General features: G+C 37.8%; 1 protein-coding gene across 3 annotated transcripts in view; it reads left to right on the top strand.

The window, feature by feature from the left end:
* The first annotated feature begins 658 nt into the window (after positions 1–658).
* Positions 659–16274, top strand: part of rimbp2a (RIMS binding protein 2a) — a 75324-nt gene continuing 59708 nt past the window's right edge. For 2 of the 3 annotated variants that reach the window (XM_053479071.1, XM_053479068.1), the window contains exon 1: positions 659–736. The gene's annotated coding sequence lies outside the window, so the exon portion shown is untranslated. Of the gene's footprint in view, positions 737–10781; positions 10911–16274 lie in introns of all 3 variants that reach the window. The other variant, XM_053479066.1, reaches the window with a different exon arrangement.

Genomic DNA, 16274 nt, shown 5'->3' with positions numbered 1-16274 from the left:
AGTGGACTGGAAACGAAAGCCGAAAATGTCCTTCAGGAAGTCTGGAGAACTATTCCTCGAAACAATATTAGAAACACAAGAAAGTCTGATTCTTTAGAAGCAAAATTTAAGGAAATGCGGCGTAGCTCCTGCCTGTTGCACAATACTGTATATCAGATGTTAATTGCTTTACTGAAAACCATTTGCGAAATGCATTTATCTCACTGATTAAAGTTAACTTTTCATTAAATTACCATTTACAATCTTCCCTCCATTTCTTCCCCTCTTTATACTTCATTAGATAAAAGTATTTACAGTAAATGCAGAAGAGAAAAACAATCTTGCTGTGTTTTTTTTAACCACTGGAAATGTTGTTCGTGCCAGCACTATACAGTACACAGGATCTAAATCAGTACCGATACAGTGTGCGTGTGAGAGTGTGAAGGCAGGAGGTGAGTGAGTGAGCGAGAGAGTGTGTGTGTGTGTGTGTGAGAAGGCAGGAGGTGTGTGAGTACGAGCATGCGCATATCTTAGTGTGTGTTTGTGAGCGGCTGGAGAGAGTGAGAGAAAGCGTGAGTAATTCCATGCTTTGGCTCTCTGGGAGCCTGGAGATGCTCTCACACAGCAGTGGTCTGGACACACACACACACACACACACAGATCGTAGACATGTCGTCATTGCCATGGTGCCGCAACGCCTGCAGCTGATGATGATGTGAGAGGACTGAAAAAAAGGGGGGAAGCTACAACCTTGGAGGTACTGCACGGCACACACACACACACACACTAACGCACATGGATACACTGTTAAAATGTGGAGGCGGTAAGCATGTGCTCGATTGTGCATGAGGTGCTAGCTAGCTGTTGCACTGCTAATATATGTGTGTGTGTGTGTGTGTGTGTGTGTGAGAGAAAGAGAGAGAGAGATGCTGAGCTGTTAACGATGATGCGCCTGCCCCTCCTTACCCTCTGGCACGCACACACTTGTTCACACTCACTCACTCACTCACGCGGGCGGGCGCGCGCGCGCCTGTGCGCGTGTGTGAGGGATTTAGCAGCAGGGGTGCTGTCATCATTGGACTGGGTTAATTTTTCTCCAACGACTCGTTACTCATGATCTAAAAATAACAAGGCAAAAGGAAAAATCATGATTAACAGAGTTGCTTAAAAGCCTAACAGTTATGTTAACAAGCTGATTAGATTTCCTTTCATTTTCCACCCGGTTTTTCTTCTTCTCACACCTTCCTCAGTTCTCTCCTGCTCCCATCATTAGGAGACAGGCCCCACCCACTCATCCTCCTCCTCCTCCTAACTAAATGCACACGTATGATGACTGCTGCTGCTAGAGCTGTCTGGTCAATTTGAACAGCCTCCGTGTGAGGACATTTTTTATGACTGGTTGTGATTATTACCAGGCTGGCTATTAAAAATATCCGTATTAAAAATGCATTAAGACACCACAGCGGGTGCAGCTGGTAGTGTTGATGTCGTCCCACGGTTCCAGGGTCCCTGGTTCAATCCTGAGCTTTGGATTTCTTGGTGTTTCTCACATGTCTGTATGAGTCTCCTCAACCTCTCTTTTTGGCCACCCTGACCAGGATAACCTTAGTAAATGAAGGCTTCATCCACAATAAAGTGTTTATATAAAACAGAAAATTCATGTTGTGTAAATGAAAAAGAGAGAGAAAGCGAGAGCGAGAGCACTTATCCAGGTAATATTTATAACTAGTTGAATTCACACCTGTTGTACAGGTGGTATTATATAGACTGGCATTTTGCGTAGTGTGTGTGTGTGTGGAATGTAGCCATGTTTCACAGTTACTGCAGTCTGTTCTCATGATGGCTCTCCACCAATGCGAGTGAGGAGTCTGATCTCAGTCCATTTACAAATATTTGCCTGTAATTAAGCGTATTTCCAGGAATATAAGACACGGTTTTTCCTTTCTAGCATCTGCTATGACTTATACAGCAAGGAAAAGCATACAGTAAAAAAAGTAAATCCTATATTACATTAAATGAGTTAGCTTACAATGGGCTAAAAAAAAGTGATAAAATCCTTAAAAAATATTATGTCATATTATATTTATATGCTGGATTAATTATAAACTCCATTGTGTTTTTTGATTTATTGATTAGTTAATTAATTGGGGCTGATATTTTGTATTCAGTTGGTCAATATTGAAAATTAAATATGCAACATTACACAACAGTTAGATCTGCCAGAGTAATCTAATTGGACAAGAGACTTTCCATGAGTAGTGATAATGGATGGTAAAAGCACTGGAATGTTAAACTATATGTATATGTAATTACACTAACTGTTTGTCACCGGCATGGATGAAAGTAGGCTGGTGGGGTCCACCATACTGCGATAGATGCCTGTTACTGGGCTTCAATTAGATTCAATTCAATTTTATTTATATAGCGCTTTTAACAATGGTCATTGTCCCAAAGCAGCTTCACAAAAAAAAAAAATTTAAAGATTTTTTTTTTTTTTTTTTTTTTTTTAGAAAAGAAAAGAAAATATTTGGAAGTGTGTATGTGTGAGAAAAATGTGTCTAGATAATAATGAAATGAATGAATGATGAATGAAATGTCTCTGATGAGCAAGCCAAGGGTGACGGCGACAGTGGCAAGGAAAAACTCCCCGAGATGGCAATAGGAAGAAACCTTGAGAGGAACCAGACTCAACAGGGAACCCATCCTCATCTGGGTGATAACAGATAGAAATAACTGAAAAACGACTGTTTTATAGAAGCTGCATACCCAAACCCACATTCAAAACCAGTCAAGGACATGATTTTAGGAAGAAAACTCATCCTTAAGCAGCCTTAAGCAACACTTTTTTACTTAATTGCTCTCAAGTCGTTACAAATTGCTTCTCTGTTGTTTTACAAGGCTACCTAGCTTCTAACACAAGGCTGAATCCTAAATCCCTCTCTAACCCTTAATCAAAGGCACTACTTGGGTGTGTGTGTGTGTTGGTGGTGTTGGTGTGATTGTACACCTCTGGTGCACTAGCTTTCTGTTTAGTTTTACTTGGGATTGAACCCCAGAACCCGGAAGTTAACGAACCTGATATTTTAAAGAAGAATAAGTGGAAATATAAGTTTGCAAATGGTTATAATGTCATCTTCAAACTTGGCACTTTTGATGTGTGACACAAAGAACACCAAGGATGCCTTCACCAAAGTGTGTAATGTGTTTGCTCTGCTAAAAAGAAAAAAGAAAAAAACATTTTACATTAAGCACACTTTTACAGCTGAGTAGCTACTTGTACTCTTGTCGTAAAGTAACTTGTTGCCTAAAGAGTATGACATCTATGGCTGGGAATTTTTGATACGAGTACTGTAAATAACCATGTACAGGTTGCTCAAATTTTTCTTTGCTAAACCTTACCTGCTAAAATCCCAGTCACTGCTCCATTCTCATGATATTCAGTGGTGGAGATTTGGATAGAAGTTTGTTTTAAATTTTATAATGTAAATAATGAGAGGATGATGGCTATGGTTTGTTTCTCTTGCAGTCAAACACAGAGCGGCTTTATCGTTTTCAAGTTTATTCCATACACATTCAGGTGTTTCAATAATTTCGTCATGTTGTTGGGCTTGACAGCGATGTTCTACAGTATGTACTGTATTGCATCATGTACTAATAACATTTTTAGAGACAATAAAATGGAGTTATAATTTTGCAATTTCTACACTTACTATGCAATGTACTCTGTAATCAAACCTCTCAAACTACAATGCACGTGAGCCCCGTCTCTCAGCCCTGTAATAACCACGCTGCATACTGTATACTGGCTCACTGACGCTGATGAGATTTACTACTTTTTACAAAATTTGATACCAAATGCCAAGAAATCTTTGGATACTTAATATCAGAGGTGTAGGCAAGGTAGGAAACCAGGAAACCACTAATTTACTTATTTTATTATTTTATTCTAATTGTTTACTTCACCTTTATTTATGCTGGTAATATCCAAGGCAGCATTAGCGTAAGCAGCAGCATTAGCATTAGCAACTGATGATGACCCGCCATCCTTTTCAGACAATGCAGATGATCGGCTGCTTTCTTCATTGCTTTGATCTCTATCCAAGCTTTGGCTGATGTTGCCGTTATCCCTCTGTATTTACTTTTTCAGTCACAATTTTTTTTTTCTAAATCCATCCATATGTACATTAGTATTATGTTGTATTGTAATATTTTAAATATTTCAGGGATGGTTTATACTCCAAATCCACCTCTATATCTTTGCTTGATAGTATTTAAGCAATTTAGTCCGTGCAATAAAAATATCAAAGTTCAGTATGTAGCTATAACAGGAACAACACCAGACCATAGTGAGTAGCTTAGCAACAAGCTCTAAAGATCTGAAGCCAATACTGCTGTAAAAGAAGAGAGACTTTACAATATTTACAGTGTGTGTGACCGTGTTGATGTGATGTCGCTCCATAAATGGCGAAGGAACTGGTAATTGAGAAGACTGGTACAGATGGGAAAAGAACTTGTAGTTGAGACCATTTTTGGTATTTTTTTTAGTGGTCGTTGCTGGGTTGAACAAATACATCTACTGCTTTCATATATTTGACTTTTTTGGTTTATTACTTTGATGATAAGATCTAAGCCAGCAACACAGCATTGGCCAATGACTGATTAAAAGGAAAACTGCTTATAGATCAACTGGTTTGTGTTCATGGGGAGGCTTCAGACATCAATCTGTGCATTTGCGTTTTCATATATCATATATCTACATATCAGGTAGAACCAAAGATTCCAGAATATAAAAATAATGTTGCAAAAATGTAGAACTCAACAAATGCTCATATTATTATTGTTTATGGTCATATTTTTTGGCTTAATTGAAATTGAAATCACCATATTGCCTAAGTTATGCTAAAACAGGGATGCTACTCTATATTGCACATTTTTCTTTCTTTCTACGTTGTAAAACAATGCTAAAGGCATCCAAACATGCAGTAATCTTCTTTGAACAGGTGATATTGAGGTGTGTCTGTATAGCCTTCATATCAGCTGTAATCTCATAATGGCTCTAATCTGATTTCTGAGACTGGTAGCTCTATATAAACCTCTCCTCTGCAGCAGAGATACTGTAAGTTTTGCGGCTTGATTTCCTGGGATGGTCTTCATAAGAGCTAGTTTCTTTCAATCATGGTGCTTAATGGGTTTTGCAAATGCAAATATGTATTATTTTGTAGTTTTGAAATCTCCAGTATTGTATAGAATGTAGGAAATAAATCGCAAAAAAAACCCAGTTAATATGTGGTTGTGTTATTTTGTTTATTTATTAGCGTAAGTATCCAAAAAGAGTTTGTAAAAGTAGTTAAAAGGTTAAAGCTAAAAATAAGCTGACAAACTTTAATGTAATCCCTGATATTATTTTAGGTTGAAGCCCACACACATCTTGCCTGTCTTTCTTAGACTGGTTTTGGGTCCTCCGATATCTTACTCACTTACTCATCATCTATACCGCTTTATCCTGGATACCAGATAACGGGAGGCCTAGAGCCTATCCCAGTAGAGCACAAGGCGGGGTACACCCTGGAAGTGGTGCCAATCCATCTTAGGTTGTCCAATGTACGAAACGCAAAGATATCATTGAGAGAGCAAGTTCTGACCAATTTACCGGAACAGACAAAATCTTTCTTTTATTTATATAGATTTTGCCATTGTGTAGGTGCATTAGGCTTGCTTCTGTGTCTTCCACATATTCTGTATTTACACAGTAAACTATCGTGTTGATTGGCTCTGCTGAGTGATGCTTATAGCCCCAACCACCTTGAGGGAAAAAGCACTGAATGACTAAAAAAAAAAAAAAAAAGGCTAGATGCGTTTGACATCCTTTCATGACATCTTTTTCACTCAATATTTTGATTTGATGTATGGTGCATATTTAACTTCAGGCTAATACAGAAGGATTGGCAAAGTTTCATTGAATTCTGTTCAGCAAGTTTTGCGTGATGTTGTGACAAAATTGGCTGGACAGACATACAGACCTACAGACGTGGTTTCTGGTCCTCCAATGTTCGAAATGTAAAGATATCATTGAAAAATTAAGTTCTGACCAATGTACAGACAAAATGTTTCTATTATTTATTAAATGTTTACTTACATCTTGCAGACACCCTTATCCAGAGTGACTTACATTTTTAACTCATTATATAATATGAATAGTTGACGGTTAAGAGCCTTGCTCAAGGCCCAATAGGGATAACTTGGTGGTCATGGGGTTTGAACCTGGGACCTTCCTAACAATAGGCTAATGCCTTAACCACTGTTCTACCCTTGACTGTTTGCTTGTTGTTATATAAGGTGGTGTTTCACAGCCTTTTGTAAATGTCCCTTAGTGATATAAACAGCAGTTACAAAATACACAAAAGGAGGATTGGAGATTTTACAGTTTTTCACTTCTGGGAAAATGATCAAAAATTTTGTTGACTCATCTTGTGTTAGTTTTGTGTTTGTCCAACTTGAATGTATGTGCCCCGCTCCCAGGGGGCATGTAGCAGTTTGTTAGCAGTAAACATGGTTTGTAGGTGTATTTTTGGCTGTGTAAATTCCCCCATACTGTTCCCGTTTCCAATCCTCTCCGGGTTGAGGAAAAAATGGTAGGAATTTATTCATGTGGTGTCTGTGTGAGTTGGCAGTTTTTCAGCAACATTTCAGAGGAATGTTTTTCCAACAAGGTACTGTACAAAGTAGGAATGTTACTACCTGTGAAGGAGAAAGCAATTATGTTTTGCATTCCGCCAGGACTTCTACATTAGTAGAGTATGTAATACTGTCTACCACTGAGGTGTTTCTTGATAATGACCATCAGAAAAGAAAATTACATTACATTACATTACAATACATAACAATTTAATGCAAAAAATGTTTCTTATTTGTTCTAACCTGCTAAAACCTAGGTGGGAGTTTAACCCTTAGGCATGATGTGTAGGAGCAGTTGTGGCTCCGGAGGTTGAGGTTCTGAGTTGCTGATTGGAGGGTCTGGGTTTCAAGCCCCACTGTTGCCGGTTTACCACTGTTGGTTTGTGGGCAAGGCTCTTGACTGGATAGCACATTTCAAGGGGAAGTTGGAGCAAGCATTGTAAAAGGATGATCCATGGGAATGAATAGGAGTGAATGGTGAAAGGGAGGACCATCGGGATTCCTGGATGAACCATGACTTACCCTCACTTGATGATGAAGACCTCACAAAAACATATTGTTTTAAAAATCTTCTTAATTTCTCTTTTGATTAAACTTTAAATTGTTAAATGTGTAATTGGCTGTGTGTTAGATGAGCTAGCTTCACTGGCTTGTTCTTGGGCTCCATGCTGGTGTGAGAGGTGATTTGGAGTTTACAATGGCCAACTGGAAAACCGACAGCCTCCAGACTTGTGAGTGTTTATAGCATGGTGTAGGAGTTTGCCTGGGATTATGTGGGATAAACACACATACACCAAAACATTGGAACAAATCTGTCTGATCTTTTGTCTCTTCTGTTAAGGGGTTCTGACATAGCAAAATAGTTTGGGTCCAGTGTGGTGCATTACGTTGCTGCCATGGTGAAACAGATTAAATTTCATCCCTTAAGCAATATTCGGTGCTTAAGAAGTGAACAGAGCAACCCGAGGGCGGAATCTTTCAGCGCAGTGCAGAATAACAATACAAAATGAGTGTCCAGTTCCGCTGAATAACAATCGCAGACAGGGATCACTAGTAAGCTGGATATCAGAGCTACTTCCCTTGAGCTTTTTTGGAGACTTAAACAGAGTAACTGTTGAGTGTGGTACCCTCGTAGAATATTCTGTGCTGACATTTGTTTTTGTTTCTGATAAAGCTTAAAAAAGAAAATGAATCCTTTTGTAATCCCTTTGATAGCAAAGACTAAGAAGATGTGAGGAAGATGCTCTGTCTGTGAACTCATTATGTTCAGTTATTAAGGTCCTAGTAGTATGATTATGTTATTATTATTATTATTATTATTATTTATACAGCAGATTGCGACAGAGTAATCTGATTGGATAAGAGGCAATTCATGAGTAGTGATGGTAGAGGGTAAAAGCAATCTGCCATACTGACAAGATAGCAGCTACATACCAAAACCCACATTCAAAAGCAAGGAAACACTTTTGAAATAATGTTATGTCATCTTAAACAACACTTTGTCTATTTCATAATTGATTGTTTATTGCTTGTTTTTTTTTTTCACCTATGAAACTATTTCTCTGTATCCCCTAATCAAGGGCCCTACTTTGTGTGTTTAACAAGTGGATTGTGCACCATAGGACACTAGATTTCCATTTAACACTATTTGACATTTACCTCTGAAACCTGGAATAAATGGAAATATAGACCTTTACAGGATTTACAGGACTATCCACCACCACCATGTTTTATTCTGCTCACCTGTTGTATAAAAACAATAAAAAACACCTGATGCTGGTGTGCTGGATATCAGCACAGCTGTGATGCCTTTAGCACTTGGGCTGTACCCTTGCATCACAGCTGTTCAGTTAACCAGAACAATGTCACTCCATCTCATGTGGTATTGCTTAATTATACTGCAGCACTTTTTTACTTCTATAACTACATGTAGTTGTTTATTCTGAAGAAGTTTTTGATTAGATTTCTGCAACACTTAGCTCTTGCTATAGTGCAACCATACACGCTCTCATTCAAATAGTTACTGTATCTATATAAGTTCATTAGCATGTTCTTGTATGATTGACCCTTTACACTAACTGATTCATTTTTAATTAACATAGAAAAAAATTACCTTCATGAGAGAAAAAAGCAGCTGTCAAGCAACCAAATGCTTATAGCTAAATACTGAAATGTTGTAGATATATGCGGATAAAAAGTATGATGTGTCATTATTTAATAAATACAATAAAAAATGTACTAAAAAATATAAATACAAACTATTTCAAATATAGTTAAAATTTACCGACTGTTACAACCTAGGACTTCTTCCATCTACTAAAAAAAAAAAAAAAAAAAAAAAAAAAAATATATATATATATATATATATATATATATATATATATATATATATATATATAAACAAATATTTAAGAGCTCTCCACTAATAATTATTGCAGTGATTAATATTGTCAGCTGATGCAGTGGAAATAGCTTCTAATCTTTTAAACAACCCTGTCAGAAGACATATTCTGTGGTTGTTACAAAGATGTTACTCTGTTTTAGAAGGGTCAAATTATTGCCCTGCATTAAGCAAAGTAAACAATTAAGGAGATTCCTGAAAATTGCGTTCACTGTAAAATGCATTATTAAAACCTGGAAGGATAGTGGTGTACCATCATCTTCAAAGAAACAAATGTGGTCAAAAAAACATCCTGAATGGGCCTGGGAAATCACTTAAACGTTTAGTGGAATCAAATCATAAAAAACAACAGTAGATCTTATGGCCATATTTTGCATTTCCACACGCACAGAGTGAAGCTGTGTTGCCATGAGAAAACCTCTTATCAATGAAGCTAATTGGAAAAAAGACTCTTATTTGCTGGGGAGCATAAAGAATGGACTGTGGAGCATCGGAGCATTAGTACTCTAATAAGTCCAGATTTACCCTGTTCGGCTGTTTGGCCACCACAGAGTCCAGACCTTAACCCTATTGAGAATCTTTGGGATGTGCTTGAGAGAACTTTATGCATGAGTATGACTCTCCCATCAGCAATACAAGCTCTTGAAGAGAAATTAATGCAAATCTGGACAGCAATAAATTTTGTGACATTGCAAAACGATACAGCAGAAGGCGTTTAGTAAGGTATTAGGGTGTGTGACTCTTTTGTCTGGGCAGAGTAAAATTCATTTTGTTCTCTACTTGCTGTACTTATTAGCAGCTTAGTAGGCCACAAATGTATTTTCAAGTTTGTTGTATCATCCCCTTTGATCTTTTGATGAATCTTTTGTGTATACCATTTTTTAAGCCGCTAATTACACTAATACACAATTCATTCATTTTGACTATTTCTAACGATAACTCCTATAATAGTTTTTATAAAACTAGACATTAACCCATTAGGCTTTACTTTATTTAAAGTTACATTTTTGGACTGTTATAATTTTATAACATTAGCAAAAACAATTAGAATTCAGTCGGAAGAGGACGTTCGTGCTCTATAGGGCCTTGGTTTCTCTCAAGGTTCCTTTCTTGCTGCATCAGAGGGAGTTTCTTCATCCACTTTCACCCTCATTTAGTCATTGAGTCTGTATGTTTTTTAAAAAGCTCTATTTTTAAATTCTGTTTTCTTGTTTTGCTTCATTCCCTGTGTTCCCTCTGAAGCAGAAAGCGTGAGCGCTTTGTTCCTGAAGGCCTCCTGGCAGCGTTTTGACACAGCCGAATAATAGTCATGAATAAATGATCAGTAATGGACATGGGTGGAAAATCGAGTGGATGCAGCATTCCCAAAGCAGAGTTACAGCACGCCCACACTTTTATTTCAGGCAGCAGCACAGCGTTTTAGTGTCAGTGAGTCGGTAAGCAGCTTCGAAAATGCTCGGACATGACTGCGCACATGGCACGCCTCAGTAACATCTAATCCATCCCAACGACTTTTCCTGTGAACATTGATTTTGTCTGATTGCTGTTGTTTGGTTTTATGAACAATCTCCCATCTGAGCCTCAGGCACTGGAGTGGATCTGTAGCTCCTTCTGCTTCCTACAGGCGCCTGCTCATTTAGCTCTTATTGAAACACGCCTGCTTGACAACCTCTGTAATTATTAAAATGCATTTTTCCCATACAGTCTGTTACATATTTTCCTGCAGCTGAAACACGAGGTCTCGTCTGTCCATCTGACTAATGTCAACCGATTTCGCCTTCTGGAGGAGACGAATCGAACCCTGAAGCTTGAGGTGGCCACACTGAGGCAGCAGAAGCAGCTCTTTAAATCACTAGTAAGTTTGAAGATCTTTGCACTGGTGCATATTTCACAATTGTTTAGATTACAATCATTATCTTTAACTTTAAGAAATCACTCTTACCACACCTTTCCTATTTTTCGTTTTCTTCAGATTTCTTGCTTGTTCCGCCCTTCATTTAAGCATTATGCATTCGTTTAATCAAACTCATGTAAGCTACAGATTGTGATTGAAACCCTTTTAAGGTTTTATATGATATTTTTGAGGCTTGGACTTTTGAGGACTCAGTCATTTTGAGGGTTGTTTATTGTCATGTCTGCTTTATTTGTTCTATAGCTACACCTGTTTGTGCTAAAGGGGAATTTAAACAAAAATGGCAGCAGGGGAAACAGTTAAAGGCCTTTCCAAGGTCACAAGTGACAAGTTGTAAGATGTAGGGAGCCATCGTTTCCCTGGCAACTGTCCCACTCTCAGGACAGTTCAGACTGGTCATGGGAAACCAGCTGACCACAATGATGTATGCGATGGAAGAGTGATGCGATGTTGTAACGTGACACTGTCTCTGTGTCTTACTTCATACATAACATGAGGTCAGATGGAGAAAATGACCATTGTTTCACTTATTTTAAAAAAATCTCCTTATACAGTATGTTGAGACACAAGCAAAATTAACAATTGCATCTTCATTATATGACATTCATTAATAAATGAAATTAGACACAAACATCCACTAATGTACTAATGTCATAAATAGATAAGATAATATTAAATCTGATCATATACTGTGAATAAATACTGATACCCTTGTACTTACTCTTTCTATATTTGAATCCTAACTTGTTCTTGGGGCAGTGGAAGAGTGTTGGGTGTCGGGCTAGCAACCTGGCCCTCCATAAAAAACATCACTGCTATAGAGATGATGGAACCCATTGGCTGATGTGCTCAACAGCAGGGGAGGAATAAAAAAGGATGAAAACAAAGAAAGAGAAAACGTGTTCTTGGCCACATTACAAGCTGATTTAAATAGCACATAAGAGTAATTTATGTAGACAAAAATTTGAAAATTTAACACTGTATCTAAGAAGACACTGGCCAAACAATTATTATTTTTTTTATCGTTTAAGCATTCACAATTTAATTGGAAACGTAGAATTCTGGTTAAGGAAGTTGGTGGGAGTTTAAAATTTAGAAATCCTTAGTCTGAAACAGAAACGATGGAAAACAAGGAGCATCTGAAGGCTGGGTTACATCCAGATTTGCTGTTATTCATAAGATGCAGTAACAATTCACTTCTGCATCAGATGTTATATCTGCATTCTTCCGGCTGGTTGCCAGGCAACCTGCCATGACACACATTATGGACAGAGTCACTCACTGCTGAAGAATGACCTTGTGCCTCTTCCAATCCTTTCTGTTGTCTTGGTGATACCATCACCGAGCGAACGGTGGGGCGCGGTTGAAGCCTCGTTGGAGTAATTGGATGAAGGATAATAACAGTCATGAGTATAATGACAGTAGCTAATAATTAATAGAGACTAATAATGGTGGCGAGAAAGGAGCAGTCTAGTTAATTAGTAAAGCTAAACAAACGCTTTAGTCGAGGACTTCGGGATAGTGCGAGGCGTAGACATGAATGCGCACATGAGACATAAGGGGCTAAAAGCATGTTTTGAGCTCCAGGCTTCTTTTTCCTGATAGAATTAGACTCTGAATTAGACTATGTGTTCTTCCAGCAGGCCCAGATTGCTCCTGTAACCTTATTATCCTCTCCATCGCATTGACTGGAGGAGACATTTAATGCAGCTCTGTTCATGCTCTTCGGCCATCTCGGCTCTGACCCCCTGCCTCTCTGATCGATCCATTTCTTCATGACTGAACTTAGAAGAAACAACAATTAGAAACTGCATTTATTCACAGAAGTTTGTGATACACTGACTTCTACAGACATATTTAACATCAAAATTTAAAATGCATCCTTCAACAACCGGTTTAATTAAAACACATACACACAGTTTTTATTAACCAGATTTCACAAGTAAGAAATAGAACAGCCAGTGTCTAACTATTATATAAAAATACTGAAAGACTAGGTGGTATTGTATGTTGGATCTCCAAGTCAATTATTTTCCTATAGAACCAGGTCACCATGTTTTATTTCTCTTATACCATAGCAAGCTGCCAACAATGACATTTTTATTCAATTAAAAAAATAAAGTGTATTTATTAAAGAATGACATGCCATATATGTTATTGAATTAAAAGTTACATTTAATGCAGTGGAATGGCGCAAAGGAAATGAGTTCTTGTTATCACTTAGGGTATAGCAGCTATCCGTCCTCCAGAAAGGCAATTTGTCATGTTTTTGAAAGACTGCAATGCATAAATCTCTCTCTCTTAAGACAAAAAAGTTACAACTTTGCAACTTGTTGTAAAGTTACAACAATACCTCTGATTTTTACAAAGTGCAGCGCTTCAGATTGCAACTAAAATGCCTAGCAAATTGCGTTTGCCTGCCTAGCACAAGATTATGGGAGTACGCGTGATAATACAGCAGGGCTGCGTTCATTAAAGAGAGGGCCTGCAAACATAAAGCAGTTTATCATGCCGTACAACTGTCAGACGCTCGTGTACAAGCGCTCTGGTTATTAAATGCAGTCCTGTTGTATTATCATGCGCGCTCTTGTATTCTCATGCTCTTGTGCAATAAGCAGTTGATAAAGTGAACTGCAAAACAACAGATGAGATCACTTTAACACTCAATTTGGTAGTATTTTATTTTAATGATATTGATAATTTTATTTTATTTTTTATTTTTTATTCTGGTTATGTTTTTTAAAGCCCCTCCAGTACCATGCTACTTAGAAAGTGTGATGTAATTTAGCTGGCTACTGTAGCTAGCCAAAGTTGGCTACATCAAGGGCATTGTCAACTGACAAAAATAAAAACTTCATGGCCAAATAAAACAATCTCTGAATTTCCTCACTCACTGCCTGTTGGGTTACTACAGCCTGTACTTCAGATGCCACCGATACAGAGACTGAGTTGAAAGTTCTCAGATAAATTGACCTCAATATTCCATTGAGTCATCATTATTAGATAATTCTAGCAAAGCACAGCTAACTAACAAGTAAGGAACAAATCACAGCTAACAGTTACGAGTTCGGCAGGTAAAGTTAGGTATATTGGGTTTTTTGGTCTTTCGGCTGCTCCCGGCAAGGGGTCGCCACAGCGGAATATCCAGAATATAATATTATCCGTAATATTTTACGCCTCCTGACGCAACCCTCCCATTTTATCCGGGCTTGGGACCGGCACTGCATCCAGTGGCTTGGGTTTGGGCACTGGCTGGGAATCGAAACCCGGGCCTTCCGCATGGCAGGCGAAACACCTACCACTGAGCCACCAGTGCCCTTTAAGGTTGCTAAATAATTATATTTATCTCGAGCCTTGATTATAGAGTATTACCATAAAAGTAGTTTATATATATATATATATATATATATATATATATATATATATACATACTACTTTTATGGTAATATTCTATAGTCAGGGCTCCAGATAAATATAATTATTTAGCAACCTTAATCTATATATATATATATATATAAAATAAAAACACTGTTTTATCAGAAACTTAAACAAGAAATCTTTCTAATGACACTTGATTGAGCGGCACACTAACGGAATAACTGCTGTAAAGTAAAAATAAAACAAATTAACCTGCACTTTAGCTTTGAAAAGAATCGCGACAGAGCAGTGTTTCTGTGTAGAGCAAAGAAAAAGATTGTGTGTGTGTCTGTGAAGGCAAAATAGGAGTCTGTGTGTGTGTGTGTGTGTGTGTGTGTGTGGCACGGTGTCCAATGACGCGTGCGCACAGACACGAAAAGCAGGCTGAGCCTTGAGCAAAGAGAGAAAATGGATCTTTAATCTCTCTAATGAGACTTTCTTTTGCTAAACACGCACGCTGTACACACACGCATACAGACACAAAATAAAATATGTTTTACGCGTACACAAGTGGTCACAGTGTTATAGTGAACAGTACATGCGTGCACAGATGTTGATTATACCAGTGAGAGACGAGCACTAAGACCCAGCAGGGGAGAAGAATTACCCACAATTCTGCGGCGCAAGAGAGAGAAAAACCCTTGGTTCAGTTGTGATCACGTGACGCTCTGCGTCATAACAAAAAGCGCATGTGTGATACATGATACTCGGTACTTGTAAACCAAGACTTGTTCGTTTTCCAAGTCAAAATGTATTAAAAATCTTTGCTCGTCCTGCGGAGCACTCGCAAACCGTTACTCACAATCCGAGGTTTCACTGTGTATATATATTTAAAAATGTGATGTTACTTAACATATAGCTACTAATGTGTTAAGGTTTTTCATTTCGTGACTTTCAGGAAACGGTCACATTACCACCGTTAAGTGTTTTTTTTTTTTTTTTTTACCCTAATGTGACACAAATCTAATTTTTTTGGGCTCTCTGACCACACAAATGTAATGTTTTTAGGAGTGTATCTGAGACACTTTTATATGTGGTCCTAGATCAGATACATATCTGATACACAGCCACGGAACTTTAATGAGAACGGTCAAATCAGAAATCATACGACTTTTTGCCTCTACGGGTGCGCAGGGCTCTGATGTCATTAATCAGCACGGGCAGCATAGGGATTTCATAGCTGTGCTACTAAAACTACTAAAACAGCTAAAATGCTAGTAGATACAGCTGACTAAATTCTGGACATCCTTGCATCCTACGTAACAGTTCTCTGTGAGAGTGGTTTTAATTCCTGGCAATAAGATGGAATAAAAATAATCAATTTGCAAATTATTGCAGATCAATAAATATTTTTTTTTTAATATTGCGAACCATGAAAGCAGCATGTAGTGATACGGTCAGCGTATGCTATTTTTACACTGCTTTCTAAGGTGTTTTTGAAGCACATGTCTCAAGGGTAATATGTACACTTCCCATGACAGCACATATATTTAAGAGCCTGAATGGCCTCTGGAATTCTGTAGTGACCTCGGTTACTCGGGGAAGCCATTTCCCCAATTAATTCCTGGCTGCTTTTTGCTAAATGGGAATGAATTAGTTGAATTTATTTTACCAATCACTTGACAGCATAAGAAGGAATTTTGGGCATATAATCATGAAAGCAGAAATAAGTATGGCTTGTTTATTAACCCTCATATTTTTACTATTATATAGGATCAGAAACAATTATCAGGTCTTTTCTTGTCTGATAGTTTTCTGATTCAGAGCCAGTATTTTTGTCCATTGTGCTCAATGTTATTTTAAACTAACTTCAAGTGAAACTTTGCTAGGCAACAAGCTAATCTACTTAACTTGGTATTTGTTACTGTTTGTTTACTAAAGCATTTTTTT

This window comes from Clarias gariepinus, chromosome 19, assembly GCF_024256425.1.
Source record: "Clarias gariepinus isolate MV-2021 ecotype Netherlands chromosome 19, CGAR_prim_01v2, whole genome shotgun sequence".
In the NCBI taxonomy this organism is placed as follows: Eukaryota; Metazoa; Chordata; class Actinopteri; order Siluriformes; family Clariidae; genus Clarias; species Clarias gariepinus.
This window is presented reverse-complemented; position numbering and strand designations above follow the sequence as displayed.